This window comes from Haematobia irritans, chromosome 5, assembly GCF_050003625.1.
Source record: "Haematobia irritans isolate KBUSLIRL chromosome 5, ASM5000362v1, whole genome shotgun sequence".
Lineage (NCBI taxonomy): Eukaryota > Metazoa > Arthropoda > Insecta > Diptera > Muscidae > Haematobia > Haematobia irritans.
The window spans coordinates 121,079,219-121,090,165 of NC_134401.1; the positions used below are offsets into that span (position 1 = coordinate 121,079,219).

At 34.5% G+C, this 10,947-nt stretch overlaps 1 long non-coding RNA gene across 1 annotated transcript in view; it reads left to right on the forward strand.

The window, feature by feature from the left end:
- LOC142241728 (uncharacterized) overlaps positions 1-10,947 on the forward strand; it is a 262,134-nt gene that overhangs the window by 202,695 nt on the left and 48,492 nt on the right. The gene's annotated exons all lie outside the window — the stretch shown is intronic.

Genomic DNA, 10,947 nt, shown 5'->3' on the forward strand with positions numbered 1-10,947 from the left:
ATTTGGCCATAAAACCCTTATTTATCAACCGATCTTACTCAAATTTGGTTAAATGTAGTCTTCTATAGCACTAACTATATGTGCAAAAAATCATCGAAATCGGTTTAGATTTAGATATAGCTCCCATATATATGTATAGCCCGATTTTCACAAATTTGGCCATAGAACCCTTATTTATTAACCGATCTTACTAAAAGTTGGCTAGATCCAGTCCTCTATAGTACTAACTATATGTGCAAAATTTCATCGAAATGGGTTCAGATGTAGATATAGCTCCCATATATGTATCACCCGATTTTGAAAAATTCGCCCCTAATAACCTTATGTTTGACCATACAGGCCTCATTTCTTAACTAATCTTACTCAAATCTTGCACAAGGTAACCTTTTGTGGTATTAATCAAACCAGCAAAATAGTATGCAAATTGGTTCCGGTTTAGATCTAGCTTCCATATATATGCATCGCTCGATTTTCCCAAATTTGGCCATAGTACTCTTATTTATTAACCAATGTTACTCAAATTTCAAATTTTGATGTACTAGCCGATCGTACTTATACGTACTTGTAGCTCTTACATAAGAATATTGCTCGATTTTTACAAATTTGTATTTATTACCCACACTAATTTAACGATTTTTCTCTTTTTTAATAATGGGCTCAATATTAGTGGCATACTAACTCCGTAGGTGCAATATCAACACAGCCAGTGTTGCTAGAAATAGGGAAAATTCCCTATATGTAGGGTTTTTCTAATATCTAGCGTCTTGTAGGGACGTAGGGCCACAATGTAGGACATTTTCACTCAACACAATTTGTAATAATTTTTACATAGGAGGAAATTAGAAGCCGGCAAGGCTTGATCTTTAACAATGTGTGGTAAACTTTATTCCTGTAGAAAATTTTGTCAACATTTTATTTCTATGGAACATTTTGTCAAAATTGTATTTCTATAGAATTTTTTCTATATTATTTTTATATATTATTTCTATAAAACAACATTTTATTTCTGTGGAATTTTGTCTCAAAATTTTATTTCTATAGAAAAATTTCTCACAAAAATTTGTTTGTAGAAACTTTTTCCAAAATTTTATTTTTATAAAGATCTAACAAAAAAGATTACTAATTTGGGTAGAATTCTACCAACTGTGGCAACCGTGGTCGTAATACAAATTTATATTCTAAGTTATATACGTTGCATATTCATGTTTTAAGATAATAAAGTACTTAGAACCATTTTTGTTTTGTAAACTTTTTTAAATTGAACGAAAAATATAGTAGGGAAAATTGTTTGGGAATGTATAGGAAAGTAGGGAACTTTTTTTGTCCTTGTAGGGTAAACCGAACATTTTCCCTGGCAACATTGACTATGAGCTATAGTCATATTGACACAAAGCACCCATAGACATGTACCCCTTAATTTTCTTAAATATGCAACTGCGGTTTATCTCCCAGACCTATATGTTACCCCACAAATGCTTATGATTACTAATTCTGTAATGGTGGTTTAGGGTATGATATAGTCGGCCCCGCCCGACTTTCTACTTTACTTACTTGTTTTTATATGGGGATGACGAATCGTTTTGAAATGCTTATAAAGGGAAACACCGTACACTGAAAAAACAGTGAACCCATCAGGAAGAAAACTTTCGGTTAATTTTAGAAAATTTTGAATATTTGTAGAAAATTTTAACTAAACAGTATTACAAACGTTGGCATTACGCCGATGTCATAAAAATAAGTAAATATTTTTCGACAAATTCAAGAAAATTTATTAGACATAACTAAGTTTTTTCACTTGTTAAAGAAAATTTTGTAGTTTAAAAGAAAATTTTGGAGTTCAAAATTGCAAGAATGTCTTTAGTGATATACGCCGTTCATGATGGACGCGTTTTTGGTAAAATTTACAAATTTAAAGAAATTCTGAACTATTTTGTGGAAGACACGAATTTAGTTAATCTTTATGCTTCATTTGAGTATATTTTTTTCCTCGGTTTTAGTTAATTTAACTAACGTACAAAAAAAAATTATTAGAGTAAAGGAAACTTTCTCCAAACATAATAATTCCATGAACTAAAATAAAATTAAATTGGCTTTAGTGAAATAGAGAGTTCACTTTTTTTTGAGTGTATAAGATAATAAAAAATGTTTTCCATTTCATTTATTTCATAACATTTCGTTTCTTCTTACATTTATATTTATTTCCAAAGAGTTTAAGAAACATGATTTCCTTTTCTTCTTAATTTAATTAGCTTATTTTGTATGTATTTATTTAATCAAGTAGAATTATTTTCAATACCCACAACTAGGAATTTTCGTGATATATATTTACGAATATTAATATGGCAACCCCGAAATAAGCATAGAGGCATTTATACCGACAAAGATAAATTCAAAGAGCAACAACAAAGAACATAAAGAGAATTCTTCGGCATAGTGGGCCAAGTAAAATTTAATGAATGAATGAATGAATGAAATCTATTCCTTGTATGCTCTCTTTAGTTCTCTTGCAACAAAAGCAAATATGAAATTATGGTGAATATGGAGAATGATTGCATGTTCAAACACATTAACCGTATACTGAATATGCGAGCACAAATCAATTAATGTTGGGAACAGTTTTATTAATTGTTATAAATATTGTCACAACTTATGCATTAGTAGTGTTGCTATAACCTACAACGCTACTAAACAGTGGTATATAGAGAGCACTGACGTAGATATTACGTTATTAAAAAGTGATTTGAATACCATGCGAATAAGAAGTGAATTTTCTATATGTAGGTATTTTTGTTATACCCTCCACCATAGGATGGGGGTATATTAACTTTGTCATTCCGTTTGTAACACATCGAAATATTGCTCTAAGACCCCATAAGGTATATATATTCTGGGTCGTCGTGAAATTCTGAGTCGATCTGAGCATGTCCGTCCGCCCGTCACGCTAACTTCCGAACGAAACAAGCTATCGACTTGAAACTTGGCACAATTTGTTGTCATTGTTGTAGGTCGGATGGTATTGTAACTGGGCTATATCGGTCCACTTTTACGTATAGCCCCCATATAGACGGACTCCCAAATTTGGCTTGCAGACGCTCTAAGAGAAGCAACTTTCATCCGATCCGGCTGAAATTTGGTACATGGTGTTAGTATATAGTCTCTAACAACCATGCAAAAATTAGTCCGCATCGGTCTATAATTATATATAGCCCCCATATAAACCGATCCCCCAATTTGGCTTTCGGAGCCTCTAAAAGAAGCAAATTTCATCCGATCCAATTGGTACATGGTGTTAGCATATGGTGTTTAACAACCATGCAAAAATTGGTCCACATCGGTCCATTATTATACATAGCCCCCATATAAACCGATCCCCAGATTTGGCTTGCGGAGCCTCAAAGAGAAGCAAATTTCATCCGATCCGGCTGAAATTTGGTACATGGTGTTAGTATATGGTCTTTACCAATCATGCAAAAATTGGTCGAAATCGGTCCATAATTATATATAGCCCCCATATAAACCCATCCCCAGATTTGACCTCCGGAGCCCCTTGGAAGAGCAAAATTTATCCGATTCGGTTGAAATTTGGTACGTGATGTTAGTATATGGTATCCAACAACCATGCAGGAATTGGTTCATATCAGTCCATAATTATATATAGCCTCCATATAAACCGATCCCCACACACAGAAAACAAATTTGTTGTGCCAACCAATTTTTTTGCCAACCGATTTATTTGGTCCCATCTACCATCAGAATATAACCGACAATATTTGTTAGAGCAACCAATTCTTGTTGGCACAACAATACATAAATTGTTTGGATAACTAAAATTTGAGCACATTAACACTCTAATTGGTAATCCCAACCAATAAAATTTCATTCGTTTGTTAAAACAACTAATTATTTTTTCGGACAACCTTATGAAATTAAGAAACCATCCTTTGAAGTAAGTTTAATTTATATGTAATTTTATTACATATTAATATTTTTTGTATTGATTGTTGAGCTAATAAAAATCGTCATCTGTAGAACATTTTTGAACTGGAAAAGAAACTTCACAAAATAGCTAGTTGCGATGTTTGCAAACCAATCTGCATAATTTTCAGGCCCAAGGAGGTCCTCGGCCTATAAGAATTCCTCTAAACCTGTTATCTCCAATTTCATAAATCTTATTGGTGGAGAGTTCTCAAAATATTTTGCTTTTAAAGCCTGAAAGAAAAAAATATCTAACGAAATTTTTGCGTTAATATCCAATTTGGCATGATCGTGGTCTGATGGCAAAATTTATCTAAAAGTACGCGCCTTACATGATTACATATACCATTCGGTTTGAGTCGCAGAAGTAAAGAAAAATGTTTCAGTTGCGGTACTTATAATTACCGGATCGATTTTCAGCGTGACTCTGAACTCAGGCATGGATCATGAAATGTTGTCGTTACATCGGAAGTCGTCACATTTGTTGAGATATCCCTAGAGGGAAGAAGGTAAAGAGTGAGGAGTATTAATTTAATTTGATGTTTAAGTTACTTACCACTTAAGAATACAGCTACCCAATTTAAAAATATACAAAAAATCTCTCAGGCTTGGTCACTCTGAAAACCGGCACCTACCAAACGTGGACGGTTTTCTAACTGGACACCTGCCAAATGTGGACAAAAGTTAGACGACCGTTTGTGTCTTCCATTCACTGTATATGTATAACTCACAGCAATCCTTTATGGACAGAATGTTCTATAAATTTGTGTAAACGTCATCAAAATTATGAATTGAAATTTAAAGAATTTAAAGTTGATAATTAATTAGGCAAAACACAATATATTTGTTGTTATATATGTATATGTAGCCCATAGCAACCAATTCCCTTTATAACTATCAAATCTGTTAACACAACCAACTTAGTTGTTAAACAGACCTTCAGTTGGGCATGGAAGCATATTGGCAAAAGAAGTCAGTTAGCACAACGGGGTGCAATAAATTGAAATGGTTGCTTACTTCAATATATAAATAACGACCAATACTTGGTCATGTGTACCAACTTTCGGTCACACCGCAATTATATTGGTTATATAAACTATCTAACAAAAGAAATAACTAACAATTATTCCACACAATTAAAAATTGTGAGTCTCCACTATCAAATTGTTGTCGTAATCGAATTCCAACCAATCATTTCTCTGGGTGCAGATTTGAACTCCGGTGCCTTTTGGAGAAGCAAAATTCATCCGATTCGGTTGAAATTTGGTACGTTATGATATTTAACAACCATGCCAAAAGTGGTCCATATTGGTCCATAATCATATATAGCCCCCATATAAACCGATCCCGAGATTTGGTTTTGAAGCCTCTTAGAGGAGAAAATTTCATTCGAGTCAGTTGATATTTGGTACATTGTGCTAGTATATGGCCGTTAACAACCATGCCTAACAAGGTCCATATCGGTCTATAGTTATATATAGCCCTCAGATAAATCGATCCCCAATCACACAAAAATTGGTCCATATCAAGTTCATAATTGTATATAGCCCCCATATTTCAATTCTGGCTCCCTACGTACCGTGCAAAAGTCCATATCGATTCGTATTTAGTTGTACACATACCTTTTTTGTCTAAAATATATACCACGTATGGACTAACTCATAATTTAGAAAACGATTTAAGATACCACAACCCAAGTAATTCGATTGTGGATGATAGTCTTTCCTAGAAGTTTCTACGCAATCCATGGTGGAGGGTACATAAGATTCGGCCTGGCCGAACTTACGGCCATATATACTTGTTTTTGTTTTTTTTTTGTATTGCATCCATATAGAACCACAATTAGGTCTGGAATTTAATGTTCCTTTAACTCTTCTGCAAATAAATTTTTGTATAAAATTACCCAATATTCTACACTGAAAAAAACAATTTTTATTGAAGTAAGGACAAACATGTCTCATCCATAAAAACGAAGTCAATTTTTTCTTAGCATAAAAGTAATATTTATCTGCTTTTTTTCTTGACCAAAACACGACAGACTTTTCAATGAAGGTGTTTTGTCCTAAGATTTAGAAGATTCGACTTTAAAATGGATATCGATACCTAAAAGAAAATTCTCTTGAACTGAAGGCAATTTTGTCTTAAACATCTGAAACCAATCTACAATTCAAATTGTCCTTAAATTATTTTGTTTTTTGAGTATAAAGCTGAAAATTAATAAAAACAATCCCTACAGACAAGCTAATGGAGAAACTCGACCGCCATGGTGGTCTACGGAGTTAAGTTCTATGAGAAGATTCTGCAGGAGGCTCATTAACAGCACAGAAAAAAACTATCTCCAAAATATTTCCCATTAAAACCTTGATTGAAGTTGAAGAGGTTTTTAATTAAAAAACAAATATATACAGCCGTAAATTCGGCCAGGCCGAAACTCATGTACCCTCCAACATGGATTGCGTATAAACTTCTATTAAAGACTGTCATCCACAATCGAATTACTTGGATTGTAGTAATACTTGCCGATGGAAAGGTATCTTAAAACTCCTTAACATCGTCTTCTAAATTTGAAGTTTGTCCATACGGGGTATTTATTAGGTAAAAAAAGCTGATTAAAAACCAATATAATTCAGTTCTTGACCGGTATGAATTTTTGCGCGGTAAAAGAAAGACAGAAGTGAAATATGAGGGCCTGTTTATATGGGGCCTATATACAAATATGAACCTATATGGTCCAATTTTTGTGTGATTAGTACCAAAATGAAAGTTGCTTATCCAGGAAGAAGTAAAATCTGGGGATTGGTTTATCTGGGAGCTATATATAACTATGGACCGATATGGACCACTTTTAGAATAGTTGTTAGCAACAATATACTAACACGTACGTTACCAAATTTCAGCCGAAGCGAAGTTCTTCTAAAGGCACAACTTTAAATGCACTTCCAAAAATGCTCTCCCAGAGATGTTCTTTATTTTAACTACTCAGGAAGTTCTTTTAATTCAATTTTGTATAACTCGCTTTTTCATATTTTTATACCCTCCACCATAGGATGGGGGGGTATATTAACTTTGTCATTCCGTTTGTAACACATCGAAATATTGATCTAAGACCCCATAAAGTATATATATTCTGGGTCGTGGTGAAATTCTGAGTCGATCTGAGCATGTCCGTCCGTCCGTCCGTCTGTCTGTTGAAATAACGCTAACTTCCGAACGAAACAATCTATCGACTTGAAACTTGGCACAAGTAGGTGTTATTGATGTAGGTCGGATGGTATTGCAAATGGGCCATATCGGCCCACTTTTACGTATAGCCCCCATATAAACGGACCCACAAATTTGGCTTGCGAGGCTTCTAAAAGAAGCAAATTTCATCCGATCTGGCTGAAATTTGGTACATGGTGTTAGTATATGGTCTCTAACAACCATGCAAAAATTGGTTCACATCGGTCCATAATTATATATAGCCCCCATATAAACCGATCCCCCGATTTGGCTTGCGGAGCCTCTAAGAGAAGCAAATTTTATCCGATCCGGCTGAAATTTGATACGTGGTGTTAGTATATGGTCTCTAACAACCATGCAAAAATTGGTCCACATCGGTCCATAATTATATATAGCCCCCATATAAACCGATCACCAGATTTGGCACATGATGTTAGTATATGCTCTCTAATGACCATGCAAAAATTGGTCCATATCAGTCTATAATTATATATAGCCCCCATATAAACCGATCACCAGATTTGACCTCCGGAGCCTCTTGGAAGACCAAAATTCATCTGATTCACTTGAAATTTGATACGTGATGTTAATATATGTCCTCAAACACCCATGCAAAAATTGGTCGAAATCGGTCCATAATTATATGTATGCCCCATATAAACTGATCCCCAGATTTGACCTCCGGAGCATCTTGGAAGAGCAAAATTCTTCCCATTCGGTTGAAATTTGGTACGTGATGTTAGTATATGGTATCCAACAACCATGCAGGGATTGGTTCCTATCAGTCCATAATTATATATAGCTCCCATATAAACCGATCGCCAGATTTGACATCCGGTGCCTTTTGGAGAAGCAAAATTCATTCGATCTGGTTGAAAATTGGTACGTGGTGGTAGTATATGATATTTAACAACCATGCCAAAAGTGGTCCATATCAGTCCATAATCATTTATAGCCCCCATATAAACCGATCCCGAGAATTGGTTTTGGAGCCTCTTGGAGGAGCAAATTTCATCCGAGTGAGTTGAAATTTGTGTATGACAGTCTTTCGTAGAAGTTTCTACGCCATCCATGGTGGAGGGTACATAAGATTCGGCCTGGCCGAACTTACGGCCGTATATACTTGTTAAAAAGTAATTTTAACTTTTTTTGTTTCAAATGGATTAGGAACATAGTAAGGATTAATAAAATGGTGCAAATTATTTAAATTTTCGTGAAAAAAATGCTAAATCCATTCTAGAAAAATTGCGCATTTTTGAAAATTTTTGAGATCAAGCGTTTCAGAACAAGCGTTAGAATACATTAAAAATCATAAAAAAGTGTAAAAAGTATTTATTTATCAAAATATCACAAAATTTTTGAAATCACATCCAAAACATTGAATTCGGATCACACCTTAAGAAGCGATGCATATTCAGTGCAACGGCTGGGGAAATGGTGGACATCCGTCTTATGACAAGTCCATGTTAAATTCATCGCTTCTGCGCCAATTTTGCACCACTTCCAGATCCAAAAAGAACATCTCCAGTACTTTTTTGGCGACGCTTTTTTTGCTGGGAAGTGGATAGCCAAACCGAATCCACTCATACAAGCACAGTTTTCCGCAACAACATACAAGCAGTTTCAAAGAAGCACATTTGGTTATGTCGCCCGCTGGTACAACATGGACATGTCCTACGCGGGTATGAATTGCCCCCGTTTCGATTACTGATTCACCGTATCAGAACTAGTTGTTTAGTTATTCGAGTTGTGGTAGTAGAATGAAACCATTGAGCAATGGTTCCTAAACGAGTACATTGTAATCATATATGGTCAAATGTTTAAATAAGTTCAAAACCTCAGAAAATTTTGTTATTAATTAAGTTTAAAAATAATTAGTAAATATAAATCTTGAAAAAAAAAATTGAATACAAATAGTTTAGCTTAAATAAATAATAAATTTGAGTTGTTCCGCTCCAATTTAAAGTTACCCTTTTTCTGAAATTGGACTGCATTGCTGATTGGAAAACTTTGGTCACTGGAATGGAATCTAAAATTTAGAAAAATAATATAATTTCTTAATATAACTATTAATTGTCGTACTTACCAAATATATGAAACAAAAACGATCCGAACACAACCAAACTTAGAGAAAGACTGACAAATTGGTTTTGTTTTTTATTTTTCACGGTTGAATTACGGTACTCTCAGAATTCTTAAATGGCTTTTTATAGATTACTTCGTGGCATTCCAGTGCGTATAGGAATCCTTCCGATTACTTTGCATGCAGAAAGGAGTTAGTATACTAAATTATCGGTGAAGAACCAACTACATTGTGCAGAATGATACTTCCAACACCACAGGGCGCTGTGTTATGTTCGTCAACTGTCTCGGCTTCATCTCTATTTCTTTCTCTAAAATCTCTCTCACTATTCAGAGAGTGAAAGAGATTTTAGAGATATCGCAACATATATCTGTTTACTCGACATTTCTAAATGTATGTTCTTTTACATCCATACATATTATATTTATAAAACATTGATGTCCCAAACATAATATATGTGTCCCAAATATTTTATGCTAATTTACGAACATTATATATATTTGCACTTAAATATATTTTGCTTAAAATCGGAACATATGAAAAACATATTTTTCTATCCGTAAACCTGTATACAAGTTTTAGCTTCGCGTGTTTTAAATATTTTTATACCCATCACCATAGAATGGTGATGGGGGTATAATAAGTTTGTCATTCCATGTGTAACACATCGAAATATCGATTTCCGACTATATAAAGCATATATATTCTTGATCAGGGAGAAGTTCTAAGCATGTCCGTCTGTCTGTCTGTCTGTTGTTTCACGCTAAAGCTCCAATAATGGGGCTATCGTCCTGAAATTTGGCACAGATTCGTTTTTTGTTTGCAGACAGGTAAAGTTCGAAGATGGGCTATATTGGTCCAAGTTTTGATATAGTCCCCATATAAACCGACTTCCTGATTTGGGGTCTTGAGCTTATAAAAACCGTAGTTTTTATTCAATTTGCCTGAAATTGAAAATCTAGAGGTACTTGAGGACCATAAAAAGATGTGCCGAAAATGGTGCCTATCGGTCCATGTTTTGGTATAGCCCTCATATAGCCCGATCTTCCGATTTTACTTCTTGGGCTTCTAGAAGCTGTATTTACTATCCGATTTGCCTGAAATTGGAAATCTAGACGTATTTTGAGACCATAAAGAGGTGTGTCGAAAATGGTCCGTATCGGTCCATGTTTTGGTATAGCCCCCATATAGACCGATCTCCCGATTTTGCTTCTTGGGCGTCTAGAAACTGTATTTTCTATCCGATTTGCCTGAAATTTAAAATCGGGAAGTATTTTTGGACCTTAAAGAGGTGTGTCGAAAATGGGGTGTATAGGTCCATGTTTTGGTATAGCCTCCATATAGACCGATCTCCCGATTTTGCTTCTAGGGCATCTAGAAACTGTATTTTCTATCCGATTTGCCTGAAATTGAAAATCTAGAGGTATAAATGAAAACACTTCTTTCAGGGCGCACTGATCATAAAAATTGCTTGAAATAGAAAGTAAAATTTCCAGATTTTACTCATCGTATTCATTTAAATAATGTCGGAAAAAATCTACAGATTTAAGATTTCAAATCAAGGCGTTATTTCATCATATACACGATATGTTTATGATTTCTTTAAAACTCAAACAAAATTGGTTCTCATAAATCTGATCTAGCCTTCATAGGTAGAATCGGGTTGC